A 17192-nucleotide genomic window follows, 5' to 3' on the forward strand; every position below is an offset into this window, starting at 1 on the left:
GGGGCAAAATACCTTTTTGGCGCCCCCCCCCACAAAAAAACTTTCAGTATTATAATGTAAAGAATATATTCATAATAAGAAATAATGCAAATAATAATAAAATGCTGAATCTGCCATAAAATACTCAAAAATATATTAACAATAGTCAGTACCTAACTACACTAGCCTTGGATTCGGAAATGCATCTGTGTTGGCGGAAAAATCAGACATACGATGATCTAGAATTAGTTTAAAAGGTTTTATTTATTTTACATATTTATGTAAGTGTTTTTAAAAAGTACAGTTTTTAAACAATAAAAGTTTAATTTACATTATAGATAAAGAGATATATGACAACTTGCCTACTACAACTCAACTCTTCCAGTCTGGTAACCCATAGCAACCAAAAACAAAATAATATTTATTCTATTCAATTGTTATAATTATTTAAAGATCTGTCTCAAAAATTTGTACTACCATAATTGGTGACACGTATTTAGTACGAATAGCAACCTTCAATGTTGCACGAATATGGAGTTTATATGTCAAAATTCTGAGCAGCAGTAAGTTATCCAGAGTGATGAGATGCAAGTAAGACATTTCACTTGTCATTTCAAGCGTTGTGCCGCATTCCGGTGAGTCAACATATTTCTGTCATAATTTCAGCGGATATATGTATCGTCTACTGTATTTGAGCCGCCAATTTCTCTGATTTCAAGCACCAAGAAACTGAACCACTATATACATATTGATTATTTTTCTATACATATTATTATTGTGCATATTTGATTGATCTAAAGTGGTTGACAACGATGCTGCTTCACAATTTTCGCGAGTGGCAAGCCACCGCCTTTTTGTCGCCGAGACCTATCGTTATGGTTCATTCAATTGGATGCGCAGTTGAGTCGCATTACTGCCGACGAAACTCAATTTTATACAGCGATCGCCGCTTTAGAATCAGAGGTACTGCAATCAGCTCGTGAAATAATTTTGAATTCACCGGTGACGGATACAAATCTTTTTAAAAAAATTAATTTCTGTTTATGAAGAATCCGAGACAGAATCAAGCAGTTGTTGCACGATTTACGGTTGGGTGATATGAGGCCTTTTCAATTGCTGTCTAAAATGTAAAATGTCAAGTCTCCGGTAACCTAACGGATAGCATTCTTAAAACAATATGGATGAATAAACTCCCATCTAACATGCAAACCATTTTAGCGGCCAGTAGGAAGCCACTTAAAAATCTTCCGAAATCGCTGATAAAATTCACGAGCTGGCCATTCCAGCGCAAATACACGCAGTGCAGGCTCCTGCTATTGTGGCGTTACAGGCTCAAATTGATGATTTGTCCAAACAGGTTGCTCAGTTAGTAGCCATCCAAGCTGAATCTTTTCAGCGCATCCGCTCGAAGTTGTGAACGACAACGGCCGGAATTTTGCACGCCTTTTCGTCATCGAAAAGAATTCGGGCTTAAGGTTTCTTGTAGACACCGGGTCTGATGTTTCTGTCATTCCACCACATTTTCACAAACAAAAGCGCCTTACCAAGTTACAACTTTATGTAGCAAATAGAACTCCTATTCAAACTTTTGATGAACGCCTGATATCTGTTGATTTAGGTTTGCGCCGCAACTTCCAATGGCCATTCATTATTGCTACTGTTTCAAGTCCTATTAGTGGCGCTGATTTTTTCGAAAATTTTCTTTGCTTGTCGATCTTAAGAATCGCCGTTTGATAGATTCCACAACCAACTTAACTTATCCGGGAGTAATTCGCAATAGTCAAGATTTGAGCATTAAACTGATTTCGGACATCAACTCCTCAGAGAATTCCCTACAAACACGCGCCCAGTTATAGGTATTTTCGAACCCAAGCACGATGTACTACATTATATTGAAACTACCGCACCTCCATCTGCAGCTAAACCAAGACGCTTACCTCCGGACAAGCTTAAAGCCTCCAAAGAGGAATTTAAATACATGATGGAACAGGGAATTTGCCTTCCTTCAAAAAGTTCATGAGCCAGTCCGCTCCATCTAATTCGGAAACGAAATGGTAACTGGCGCCCGTGCGGCCATTATCGTCGGTTAAATGGAGCTACAATTATTGATCGTTACCCAGATCCTCACATTCAAGACTGTATGCAAGTTTCAGAGGGAAAAGCTTTTTTTACAACCCTTGATATTGAGCGGGCGTATCAACAACTGCACGTTAACCCAGCTGATATTCCAAAAACTGCGGTTATTACGCTTTTTGGACCATTTGAGTTTCCGGTCATGACTTTCGGCTTATGCAATGCTGCTCAAACGTTCCAACGCTTCATGAATCATTTGTGAATCGGCCTCGACTTTTGTGCACTTTAATTTGATGACGTCTTAATCGCCTCTTCTTCAGAGCAAGAACACCTAACACATTTGAGAACAGTTTTTGAACGTTTTCAAAGATACGGTGTCAGTTAATCCTCCCAATGCGTTTTTGGCCAACCAAGAGTATCCTTTCTTGGTCATGAAATTTCCGCTGATTTCGTTCGAACCCTTCCAGATAGAGTCACCGCTATCCGCGATACACCCGTACCATCTTCAGTGAAGGACTTAAGAATCTTGCTATGCTCAATTTTTATCAACGTTTCTTACCTCATGCAGCGACCATACAAGCTCCTTTAAATTCGTTTTTGGTTGGAAGCAAGAAAAACGATAAACGTGTTATAACCTGGACCACAGAATCTCGCGAAGCGTTCCAAAAATGCAAAAATGATTTAATTTCGGCAACAAATTTGCAGTATCCTTCCGCATCTAAACTATTATCACTCTACGTTTATAAGGTATTTCTCCCGCTTTCCTAGCGTGCCTTCGTGGTGTAGTGGTTCTGCACGCTGGGCCGGTACTCCAGAGCTCCGCGGCTCGATTCCCGGCGAAGGCGTTGCATATTTTTCATATCTTCTACTTGCCAAAAATAACCTAATGTCTCTACACGTTGACGCATCAACAACAGCTATAGGAGCAGTTTCACAACAGAGAGATCAAGAATTATGGAGACCACTTTAATATTTTTCTTAAAAAACTCTCACCAGCACAAACCAGATACAGCACTCACGATCGCGAATTATTAAGAATTTATGAAGCTGTCAAATATTTTCGACATATGCTAGAGGAACGCGTTTTCATGATCTTCATAGATCACAAACCCTTAACCTATGCTTTTTAACAGCGTTCGGATAAAGCTTCTCCTCGTCAAATAAGACACCTAGACTTCATAGGGCAATTTTCAAAAGATATCCGTTATATTGAGGGTTCGCAGAATATTGTTGCAAACACCTTGTCTCGTATTGAACAACTAGCCGTTCCTTCGCGAATAAACTTTGCTGCCCTTGCGGATGAACAACACCGGGACTCAGAACTACAAACCCTCTTGAAAAGCAAATCTTCCACCAATTTACCATTTACTTCGTCAAAGTCTTGAAAAGCAAATTTATCATTTACTTCGTCAAAGTCTTGAAAAGTAAATGTATCATTTACTTCATCAAAGTCGATCCTTTCAAATTTTTCTCCTTCCATACTTAAAAATGCTAGATGGCTTAGGGGATCTTGTCCCATCGTTGATTATAAATATGTGAAAATTTATTTTAATTTGCTGAACGAACGTACATAGCTAGCATTTGATAATGAAATAGTAAGTAGTATTTGAAGTGCCACTCTTAGGCTTGGAAAAACATTTTCTCTATAGATCTGTAGTGGAGTTTTAGGTTCCGTTTCTTTTCTACTGTGGAGTAACGTCATGAAGTCACATTTACTGCTCAAAACAATTAGGGGATATTGTGGGTTCGGTATGAAATAACCATATAATCGACAACCTTTTTGAACAAAAGGAAGTAGAAGAGATTATAAAGGGAAATTATAACGTTTACAAAGTTGGTAATATGCAAATTTAGTTTGTGACTTCGAAAACTATGCGTTTAAGATAAGGAGTGAAAAGCGTCCTGCAGCATTCCTTTTGTAGTAGGAGATTAAAAACAACTGACAAGAGTTGATTGTTTATAGCAATCAGTCCGATGTCTCAGCAAGATGACTTAGTTGAATCGGTAGACTGGAAGACCATCAGTCGTTTACAGGAGAGTCAAACGCAATCCATTGTAGCGGAAGCGTTAGGATTTTCACAAAATGTCATTTCCAGATTAGGGAATCGGATTTTGGAAACTGGATATGTTTGAGAAATTCAGAACAAGGTCGTGTTATCGTTTTAAAATAAAAAAGTGGGAGATATACGTGCATTTTGTTTAAAAAAATAAAAATACATCTCTACTTTGGAGAAATAAAATGGTCAGAAAGAACGTTTTGGTTGATGTACTGCAAACATTTTATTACACATTTTATCAGACAAATCAAGAAAATAAATAATTAATTATATTACAATAGTTATTAATTTTAAATATATTTTCCAAAATCGATCAAAATAAAAACTCAATTTTTCCGGAAAATCTTGTTTGGAGACCATTTGGCGCCCCTCTATGAGCGGCACCCGGGGCATCATGCACCCTTGCACCTCCGTCTCTACGCCACTGCTGGTGATATGCCTTCTTGAGGTCTAATGTTGAAAAAACAGTTTTATTGCTCAAATTAGATGTAAAATCATGTAGATGTCTAATTGAATAATTATCTGGAACAGTGATTGAATTTAATTTACGGTAGTCCCCGCAAGGCCGCCAATACCCATCCTGCTTTTTTACCATGTGCAGAGGACTACTCCAGCAGATTTTAGAAGGGTTACGAATGCCTTTTTGCACTAAATAAGTGAATTCTGCCTTTGCGGCAGCCAATTTGTCAGGCGCTAGGCGCCTAGCCTTAGCTGCTACTGGAGAACCTTTAGTTTCGATTACGTGCGTAATTCCAAGAGTATTGTTATCCAAAGGCTGTTTTAAAACATCTTGAAACAGAGAATCATATTTTTTAAGTAAATCATTAAACACATGTAACGGTTGTAAAACTGTAATTTTGGGTACAGTATCCCGTGATATCTTGCCATCTGTCATGCTAATTAACGTTAGTCATGCTGTCAATTAATTTTTTAATTTCAAATTAACAATAATACCATAATTACTTAAAAAGTCTGAGCCCAAAATTGGTCGCGAAACATTAGCAATAGTAAAAATTCGGCGTAAACCTGTCTAAATTGACTAAACGTTTTCCATATACATCAATTTTGGTACTATTTGCTGCAATTAAATTGACCAATGATGTTGCTTTACATCGGTCTGGTGGAGTAGGAGGCAAAACAGATAATTCAACGCCTGTGTCAACCAAAAAATGTGTGCTTAAAGATTTTTCAAAGGAGGCGACAATTATTTTGCTCTATGGCGTTCGTCGCCACACATGCTTAGCCGTCTAGTTTTCCGATTTAAAAGTGCAAAGTTTGTTGCATTTAACGGCTTTTTCGCCAAACTTGGTGTGGTACCAACACATGGATGTGTTTTCGGTTTGTTTATTCGTGGGCAAGTATCTAGGTCTAGAATTAGAACGACTACGAGAATGAGATAGAACACGAGAATACAATGTAAAAAGTTTATACACTTTTTTATTTAAATGAGATATTTGTTTCTGTAAATTATCTAAAGCTTCACTTGTATCATTAGAATTAGTTACTTTCGATTTCACGTACATTGCATGAAGCTGAGTAGGACTTGTGATGCCAGATATTTTGTTAGGCATAGCCTCTAATTTTTTTAAGTTCGATATCAGAAGAGGCCAATATGGCTTGCATCTGAGCTGGAAGGCGTTGAAACCACAATGATTTTAGTAATTCAGTTCCGAAGAGAGGTCTTGCCAGTTCTTGCATTTATCGGAGTAAAACAGATGGGCGTTTGTCGCCTAAATCAATGTCTCTCAAAAGTTTTCTTAATTTTTGTTCTTCAGAGTCAGAAAATACTTCAATTAATCTTTTTTTTAAGAGTGTCATAAGCATCAATATCTGGAGAAGGATCAATTATATCACTTACCTGACTTAAGATGTCAGTCTCGATGTGGCCTACCACTATATGGTATTTTGTGATATCAGTAGTTATCCCACTGTTAAAGAATTGGCTTTCAATCTGGCGAAACCAAATACTTGGATTATCTTTCCAAAACTGCGGTACTTTAACTGAGATTCTGTTGATTTCAGGTGCTTGCGTTGAAACGATAGTATCGTCCTTAACACTCCATCGGGCGTGTTTGATCTGACAGATAAAGGCGTGTCCAAATCTCTGTTTTTGTACCCTTAAACTTCTTCTCACGACCTTGAACTTATAAGTATCTGTCCATCTGGCCACCCCCTCCTTTGGAATGCAGTAACGACCAGTTCAGTGTAGGGGTATTTCCTGTTTTTAAGCTTATTTGAAAATTTGTATCTGTCAGATACACGCTCCCGATAACGTTTGCATCCTGAAGCTTTATGGAAGTATCGAGATTTACTATAGATTTTTGATTTATTTTTCCCATGATGAGTGCTAGAGGCTCTTTAGATTTGAATAATCAAAAAGACCTTGAACTAGTCCATAATATTCTGTTTAGTGATGGAAATGAGGAATTAAATGAAGAATTTGATGAAAGTGATGATGAAGTGGATATTTTAGAAACATTTGAAGTGGATTCTGAAAGTATTGAAAGCGATTATAATGACTCAGAACTTGATGATGATGCTAACAATGGTGATTTTTATGTAGGAAAAGACAAAAGCACTAAATGGGCGAAATCGCCCGGAAGAAAAAAACGTCAAAGTTGAATCGCAGAATATTACCACAAAATTTCCTGTAGTAATCGGAAATGCGAAAGGTATAAAAACTATATACGACTCTTGGAACTGATTTTTTTTTTCTGATGAAGTATTGGAAATAATTGTGAAATACACTTACAAATGCATTTCTACAATTTCTGATCTATTTAGTAGAGAAAGAGATGCAAAACTAACAGATATGATTGAGATAAAAGCATTTATAGGTTTACTTTTATTAGCTGGAGTTTTGCGAAGTAATCGACAAATTTTTGAAGAATTGTGGTCTACTGATGGAATGAGTATTGAGATGTTTAGAACAGTAATGAGTTTGAAGCGATTTAAGTTTCTTCCAAGATGCTGTAGATTTGATGATAAAGAGACGAGGAACGAGAGAAGGAAAACAGATAAATTAGCACCTATTAGAGAACTTTTTGAGAAAATTGTGGAAAAATGTAAGCGTAATTATTACGTTGGACAAAATGTTACGATAGATGAGAAATTAGAAAGTTTTAGAGGAAGATGCCCTTTTCGCCAGTGCATTCCATCAAAACCAAATGAATATGGCATTAAAATTTTTGCAGCAGTTGATGCTAAAACGCTTTATACATTGAATTTAGAAATATATGCCAGAATTGATATTGTAAAAGCCCTGAAAGATAAAAAAACTTTCTTACGTTGGAACAATAAGAGAGAATGAAAAAGAAATACCTCCCTGTTTTGCGAAATCTAAAGGAAAAGAAGTACATTCAAGCTTATTTGGTTTTTCTAAAAACTGCACTTTAGTTTCATACGTATCGAAAAAAGGCGAAAATGTTTTGCTTGTATCAAGTATGCACTTTGTTGATGCTATAGATGCAGACAGTAGAGATGAAAAAAGCCAGGTATAATCACATTTTATAATGCTACAAAATGCGGTGTTGATGCTCTGGATAAGATGTGTGGAACTTATAATTGCGCTCGCAATACAAGGAGATGGCCGATGATAGTATTTTATTCGATGCTAAATATTTCATCTATAAACGGACTAGTTGTGTTTTTGGGAAACCAGCATTCTGTTCAGAACAAGAGAGAGTATTTGAAAATACTGGTGAAAGAATTAATCAATGAAGAAGTTGTTAGGCGCATGACTAAACCCAATTTATCGAAGGATTTGCAAATGAAACTTCAAGCCTACAGACCAACTGCTGAAGAAGGAAAAAAAAGCAAAGGTTCCCAGTAACCAAAATAAATTCAAAATGTGCTCTACATGTCAAACAAATAAGAAAAGTAGATTGACCCAGTATTCCTGCATAAGATGTGCTGAATAGTTTTGTTTGGAACATGCAATAATGATGTGTCAGAAACGTTCAAATGAAAACCAAACTTAAATTTAGAATCTGAATTAGAAAAAAACTGATTTATTTTGTCATTTTATATTATGTATTTTATGTGATATTAATTATTTATGAACAAATGCCATATTTTAAAAAAAATTTTAACTGTATTAACATGTTTCATTGTGTATGTTTTTTGCAGTCGCGCAGAAATGATATTCTTATCACGCATGCGCGAAGAGGAGAACGAAGAAATGTGGGGGGAAGGTAGCCCCACAGATCGCAAGAAAGACCTACCTGTTCTTCCGTCTCGACGGTGTCCAGACCAAAGCTGTATGTACAGACTATGCCTTAGAGATTTTATCAGGCATTCGTTACTGAAATATCTGCGCAAGCAGAATAAATTTCTTCGGTTGAGTTATCCGCCATTATCGATAAGTTATCCAAGTTTTCATTATTCACAATCAAAATGTTTTTAATATATTATGAGAATTTGCCAAGCCATTAGTTTAACAAACCTTTATTCGTTATATTTGTTCCAACAAGTGATTGCATTTTACGCAATAATTGGCTTGGTTTCCGTATCGCCAAATGGCATTCCTGTAAGCTTGATTTTATGCTACTTTTTCTTCGCATTTTTTTTAAAAGTGCTTAAAGTCTTTTTTGTTAACTTCCTTTTGTAGTTAAATTAATCACTCATAAAATGGTTGTAAAAGACAAACATTTATTTAAAGATAATTCTTAATAACTTACACGTAACGTATTCGTAAACGTACATAACATAACAAACGTACTTACTGCATCGTACCGTTAAACATTTCAAGCGTACATCATCTGAATATCTTTTTAAAATTATAAAATAGAACGACATCTTGAAATTAGCTGTTGCCATTTTCTCAATAGATATTTTGTCTAATAACAATTAAATAATTTACAATCGTGCTTACATTCGACCATCCTGACTTTTCAATTGTCCTCAATTGAACCAAATCTTGTCATACGTTAAAGCAACAAATAAACAACAACAAAATATAATTAGTAGGTAGGAAAAAAATAAAATCAAATATACGAGTAATTTTTAAAAAATTCTTGAAGTCCTACACAAAGTCTCTATAGCGCAATGGTTTGCGCACTATTCGCTTGGGCCTTTCAAGTTCGTCGTCAACCTCGTCATTATCATCATCTTCTGTATTTCTGGAAATGATGGCCTCCGAAGATCTGTTTTTAGCACGTTAATCATCAATCAGCTTGGTGGGGCTTTCGAAAACCCATTTTTGATCTGTAAAGTGGACAAGATCTAGATCCTTGACCGCGTGGCTGCTGTTCTTCGTCATTTGCTTCAGTATCTTTACTAGTTGCTTCTTCTTCCATTCTACTTTGACTGCATTCAGTGTCATTCCTATGATAGTGGGTTTTGCTATTAAAGCACCTTTGATAAAATCGTCTACGATTCAAGTGATTGTCTCTTCCACCTCCTGAAACTCTTTCTTCGTTTTTTCTTTCATTTTGTTCATCTTCACTTCCATCACGTCCAACGTTTCGTGGAAGTCCTATGAATAGATAATTACAATATTGCCTGAAGTAAGGATGACGTAATTGCCTTCGTATGGGCCTTTGAGGTTGTAGTTGCTGCTTATCATCCACATTCTCTTGGCTCTGACTACTATCACTTTCGTCATTCTCTCTTTGCCTTGGCATGAAATGGTGTTTAGAGAACAGTTGGCCACTGTCGATTTCTATTTGCAGCATAAGGACTATTTTTTACCGAAGTGCGATTCAGTCCAATCAGATTTGCAGCTTCATTCCTCTTCTCTCATACACCTTCAAATGCACCTAATTCACCATCTCTTACACTTCGAACAACACTTTTTGTATTGTTTTTCTTTACTGCAGTTTGATGAACGAATATATCTTCTTTAAATTCCGTTTTTATGAGATCAGTGCACCCGAGTTCTGAAATATTCAGTGCGAAGCAATCTCTGTATTTATTCGAAAAACGCAATAACTCTTGCTGGTGATCAATGTCGAGATCCGAACCGATTTTAAGTTGGCTTAAACTTATAGGAACTTTTATGTTGTCAATATTTTCCGTTTTTGTTAAGTTCGAGCTCAATTCAGAAATTTCAGTATTTAAACATAGTTCAACTTCTTCTGCTCTCCCAACGCATTGATCTTTTTGTAGCTTAACACTTCTATCGCCAACGTTAATCACTGGTATACAAGTTTCCCCATTTTTAATTTCTAATAAACAACCGATACCTTCGGAATATTTTTTTTCATAATTAATCTATTATCTACAGAATCTGTTTGAGAACTGACAAGACTGATTGTATTTTTCTCTAATTCATTTGCCTCAAGAGTTTTAAGGCAGACACGATTTATTTTTTCATCAATTCGGAGGTTACTAAATAGTTCATCTTCCCTATACCCGAAGTGAAATCTTTTTCCTATTCTGACATAAGCGATGTGAGGAAGATCAAGCCATGTCCGTCCGATTATTAGATCAATTGGCTGTGGATTAAAAGGTACAAGGTATATATTTATGTCTTGGCCTTTTACGTTATCAACTTCAATATCGGCTTTAATCATTCCTATAGAGGTCACTGCAGGCCTCCTTTGATTTCCAAAACCGTACAATTCATTCATAACAGGTTCTGGTTTCACTTTAAGTTTCTGAGCAACTGAAGTCCTTAAGAGACAACAAGAACTCCCCGTATCAATTAAAGCATGTACTTCAGAATTATTCAGTTTTGCTCTCTTCAAATATGAATTGCTCTCTTCTATATTTTCGCCAATACGCTCAACAGAATAATTTTTATCATTTGAATGATTATTTTCAGCTTTAGTAACACAATTTTTAGCTTTATGACCTGTTTTATTATATTTTCGGCATGTTACTACTGGTTTGGGCAGCGGACAGTCCCTTGAGGATGTGCACAAAATTATTACAGCTGAAGCATTTTGGTTCACCTTTTTCATTATGTGCGATACCGTGGAGTTTTTTTTTTTTTTTTCGTTGATTGTAGTAAATGGACCATCTTTAAAGGAGTTTCGTTTGTCGTAAGACCCTTCTTTACGTGGTTGTTTATTGTTAAAAGTTGACTTCAAGGTATCATAATCATCTAGTTTTTCAACTAAATCAATTGGAAAAATCAACTCAGACCAGATGTCAATAAAATGATCTTTTACTTCTGGAGACACTTTACGTTTTATCTGATCCGCTACAATAAGGTCGCTAAGTTTCTCAAAAGTATCTTCTTTAATTCCGCTTATCCATTCATTAAAACAATTTCTTAACTCATACGCAAAATTCTTCCATGTGTTTCCTACACTCTTATTGTGCATAAAAACTTTTGGCGAAATTTTTCAGGTATTATCTTGTACCGTTTTAATAAGATCCTTTTAACTTCTTTATAATCGTTTGCAATCTCATCGGTTTCTCTGGTGATTAACTGAGCAATCATACGGTGTTCTATTAAACTTAATATGTTTCACAAACTATAATCAATCAACAAATGGACTGTATTCCTACACTTTTATTAAATTACACTTGTCAGCGATGCAAAATAATTGATACAAAATAAGCGAGCCACTCTACATGGCTGTCACAAACACAATTCTATCAATCAATTATCTTGTTGCCACACATAAAGTTCAAAACTAAAAGAAGAAAAACAAAAGGAATTTACGCTGTTTGCAACAATAAAATGAAGCAAACGATACTCACATAAACATCCTGGCCCTTGTTGAAATCCCAGGGGATTTCAACAGTTGGAGGATTTTGAAACTTCTTAGTCTGTAATAAAAGATAAACATAAGAAAAATAATAGAAAATATTATATGCGAAGCAGTTCATAGTTTTTTAGTCTGAATAGGAAGAGGACACAATTTCACGACTGGTCATTTAATGACACCATGACCAGTTTTAATACTAGCAACTCTGACTCTTTGATCTGAGCCCGGATGAACAGCAATTATTCTCCCTAACCTCCATTTAAGAGGCGAAAGGTTGTCTTCTTTGATGAGGACTAAGTCATTGACTTCTAAATTGTTTTGACTTTTTTGCCATTTAGGTCTTTGTTGAAGCTGAGACAGGTATTCTCGACTCCATCTTTTCCAGAAGTGCTGAAAAATAAACTGTCTCACATGCCATCTGTCAATGTGATTGAAGGAACTATAATTTAGGTCTGGTTCAGGTATGGCAGTTAAAGACGTTCCTATTAGGAAATGACTAGGTGTTAATGCAGTTAAATCATTTGGATCAGCCGATGTTGGACACAATGGCCTAGAGTTGAGACAAGCCTCAACCTGCGCTATCAAGGTCTGAAATTCCGGATAGGTCAGCACAGTATCACAAAAAGTCCTTTTTAGATGTAATTTCATTGACTTTACTGCCGATTCCCATAGTCCACCAAAATGGGGAGATGATGGCGGGTTGAATATCCATTTTATTTCCTCTAAAGACAAAAATTTGTGAATTTCTTGATTTTGCTTACATTGCAAAAAACATTTTCTGATTTCTTTGTCTGCACCTTTAAAGTTAGTACCGCAGTCACTATAAATCTCAAATGGTTTCCCTCTTCTTGCAATAAATCGTTTCAATGCACTTAAAAATGCCTTTGTTGACAAATCTTCTACCACTTCAAGATGTACTGCCTTGATTACAAAACACACAAATAAGCATACGTAATATTTAAATGATTTTTGTCCACGTCCTGCACGATGTTTAATCATGAACGGTCCAGAAAAATCTATTCCAGTTCGATGAAATGGTCGCGATTGTGTTACTCTAGATTCCGGTAGATCAGCCATTATTTGACTTGCAGTTTTAGCTCTAAGTTTGCAACATGTGATACAAGATTTTACTACTTTTCGGATAGCAGATCTAGCAGCTATGATCCAAAATTGCTGTCTAATTAAAGATAGAAGAAGTTCCGGTGCTGCATGCAGATATTTGACATGAAAGTGTCTAATTATGATTTCTGTCAGATTGTGTTTTGAAGATAATAAGATTGGATGTTTTTCATTTTCTGACAGTTGCGCATTTTTCAGTCTTCCTCCTACACGTAACACTTTGTTGTCATCTAAAATTGGACACAAGCTAAGGAGGTTGCTGTTTGTAGGTAAGTCCTTTCCCAACTCCAAACATTGAATTTCTTTAAAAAAGTGAAATCGCTGTATTATTCGGACAATACAGAAAGTTGCAGCTCGAATTTCATTACTAGATAAAAAAGACGTATTTCTTTCTAGATATGCTACTTTAGAATTCGATATGAATCTTAATATCCAAGCAAATATGCGTTGTAACTTTGGAAAGGAAGATATATTTGATATAATAGCAAGTTCCTGTACAGGTTCAGAAACTACAAATGAGACTGTTTTACGTGCATCTGGTAATGCCTTTTCATCTATAAGAATATTTTTAGACAAGGCAATCTCACTGCACTTTAACCAAGAAGGACCATTCCACCACAATTGATGAGATAATAGTTCTGCAGGAAATAATCCACGTGAAGCACAATCAGCTGGATTTTCCTTTGCATCAACATGGCTCCAGTTCTCAGGTGGTAAGATGGATTGTATTTCAGAAACTCTATTGGATACGAATACTTGCCATTTTTTAGGATCTGACCTTAGCCATGACAACACGATTTGTGAATCACTCCAAGCTTGCACTAAATCAAAATTTATAACTAATGCAGCTTTTACAGACTGAATCAAGCGTGCCAATAACACTGCTGCACATAATTCCAGTCTTGGAATCGTAATAGATTTTAATGGTGCTACACGAGTTTTAGCTGTTGCGAGTTTAACATTAATGTCAGAGTTATTGCAAGTTTTGATATAAATAACTGCTGCATAACCTCTTTCAGACGCATCACAAAATCCGTGAAGTTCACATCGAAAATAATCAGGTAGCAGAATTTTCCTAGGTATATTTATAGAATTCAAAAGTTTAACTTCTCTACATAGATTTCTCCAATTTCGATCAATCTCTTCTGTTACAGGATCATCCAATGATAACTGTAATTTTCACAATTGCTGAAGGATCATTTTAGCGAGAATTACAAACGGAGCTATCCACCCCAATGGATCGAATAGTTTTGCTACGAATGACAAAATAATTCTTTTAGTCGGAACACTTTGATACTCTATTACACCGACATTACATTTGAATTCATCATTGTCCGGATGCCATTCCAATCCCAGAACTTTCAATGGTTTGTCTTCTATTACACGATGAATATTGTCACTATCTGTGTTTGTTAAGCCAGAGGTTTTTAACAACGACGGTTCACTTGTCGACCATTTGTGAAGCTCAAAGCCACCACTTTTTAGCAGATGTTGCAATTCGTCTATCAATGCAATACCTTCCGAACTATCTTTTACACCAGTTAACATATCATCAACATAAAAATCTCTTAAAACTACATTCTTTGCCTTTGGAAAGTTCAATCCTTCATCAATCGCTAACTGACTCAAAACTTTGGTTGCAAGATATGGAGCAGCTGCAGTTCCATATGTAACTGTTTTCAAACGACAAACTTGTATTTGCTTATACGGGCTATCTCTCCATAATATTCTCTGAAAATCTCTATCTTTTTCATGAACCTTTATCTGTCTGTACATCATTTTAATATCAGCGGTTATTGCAATATTATGAAGTCTAAATCTTAGTAAAATACAAATTAAGTCATCTTGTATTTTTGGGCCTATCATTAGTGTATCATTTAAAGAAACACCTGTGGTTGTTTTAGCGCTCGCATCGAAAACAACTTTCAATTTTGTTGTTAAGCTAGAGTCCTTCAACACGAAGTGATGTGGGATATAATAGTGTTTATTCTCTAATTCATAATCTGTGTCTGGCACTAATTCTACGTGTTCTAGTGAAAAGTACTCTTTCATAAACTGAATATACTGGTTGTAAATTTCTTTCATAGATAACAGCCTCTTCTCCAAGTATTGAAATCTTCTGTACGCCACTTCACGGGAGTCACCTAGAATATCTTTATTATGTTTGAATGGTAATGCAACTGAATAACGACCTGATGTGTCTCTAAAATGCGAGTTTTTAAAATGTTCTTCACCAAGTTTTTCTTCATTTGTTAAAGGTTGTACATTTGGAAACTTTTCTAACTCCCAGAAAGAATTTACTAACTCATCTGTGTTTGTATTCAAATGATTTACATATACTGGCTCAAAATTTTTAGATTCAAAATTTGTAGTACCCGAAATTATCCCTCCCAACCTCGAATTTAGAGCAAATGGTAGATCAGAACCACGTTTGACAATTTCTCCCGTCATTAAATGCAGAAATACATTTACTCCAAATAAAATGTCAACTGGTTGTGACTTGTAAAATAATGGATCAGCTAATTGTAAATCACTGAAGTTATCGAAGATGATTGATGGCAAAGATACATAGGGAATGTTATCTGTCACCTTGTCCAGTACAAACGCTGATATTGATACACGAATATCACTTTTAAAATGAGAAGTGAATACTAAATCGACTTCCCCATTACTTATAGTATTAAATTCTCCTAAACATGATACAGAAATGGAATTATCTTTCACTCGTAATCCTAATTTCTTCACACAATCCCTTGAAATAAATGATCTCTGAGATCCAGTGTCACATAAACATCTACACTTCACAAACTGTTGTTCAGAATTTTGAACTTTTATTAAAGCAGTACACAATAAAATGTGACTGGTTTGATTATCTTTTGCATTCGAATCATAATGAGAGGCACAAAGTGTGGCTGAAACGTCCTTAGGACTCGTTAATTCATCTCTTTTAATGATAGATTGCGTAGGCGGAGATATACTGTTTAACTGAGTTTTATTCTTTGAATTATTTACAATGTGCAAAATACTGTGATGCTTCTTAAAGCAATGTTGACATGTATTTAAACTCTTGCATTTTTTGAGCAAGTGCATATTAGATAAACAATTAAAACAGTAACGATTAGATTTTACAAAATCTATCCTTTGCTGAACCGATAAATTTAGAAATTTCGAACATTTGGCTAAACTATGATCTTCTTTACAATAACCACAACCCAAAGTAGCAACCAGAACATTATTCTTATTTTGAAACACAGATTTAGGTACCTTATTACTTGTTGATTTGCTATTTTGAAGTGTTCTTGCATAGTTTTTTAGGAATTCAATTAAAATCGTAAGCTTTGGAATTTCATTAGATTTTAACTGACGTTCCCACCATAATTTTGTAGCAGGGTCTAATTTTTGCAAAATTAAATAAGTCATTAAAGTGTCACCAAAATTATCAATGGTTTGATTCAATACTTCTAAAGAACGAATTACTTCATTAATATTGTCAACTAAATTTAAAATAGCAAATGCTGATTCATTTTGAATAGTTGGTAAATTTAAAAAACGTTTAATATATGCAAAAATTTGTTCTCTCTTATTTGAATATCTTTCGTCTAACAGATTCCATGCTATTTCAAAATTACAATCCGAAATTTGAATGGTTTGAATAATGCAATATGCTTCACCTTTCAACGAAGCCTTCAAATACTGCAATTTTTGAGCATTAGATAAATTTGTATTATTTCTTACACAAGCACTGAAAAGATCTTTAAAAGCTATCCATTCTGTAATATTACCACCAAAAGTCGGTAATGTTAACTTGGGTAATTTAATATTGTCAAGAACCTGTTCTGAAATTACACCATTAGAATTATTTTTACTATTTTGATTTTTTAATATTTTTTCACCTTTAAATTTCCACAAATAAATTTTATCGGTGTACTCCTGAACATTATCTATTTCGTTTTCTAATTCTTTAGTATCTGTAATTAAACTTTCGATTTCAGAATCAAGCTTCTTTAATTCAGTTTCTTCTTGTTTCAATAATTCGACACATTCCTCTAGTTCTATTAAATTAATTTCATCTGCAGTTAAAATAGTTTCAATTTTCTTTACATAATTAGTAACACTCCTGCGTAAGACCGCTCTTTTTGTTTTAAAAGTTATAAGTTCACTCATAATTGATCAATTCAAAAACAGAAATTGTTCTTAAATCACTTAACACTATTATTAAAATGAAATCGAATTCTATGTTGTATTACAACATTGTTCTTAAAATTTAACAACAAATTAAACGACTTTTTGTTCAAAATCCACT

Source organism: Stegodyphus dumicola, chromosome 3, assembly GCF_044657685.1.
Source record: "Stegodyphus dumicola isolate Sdum_Otavi_A_Nest chromosome 3, ASM4465768v1".
In the NCBI taxonomy this organism is placed as follows: domain Eukaryota; kingdom Metazoa; phylum Arthropoda; class Arachnida; order Araneae; family Eresidae; genus Stegodyphus; species Stegodyphus dumicola.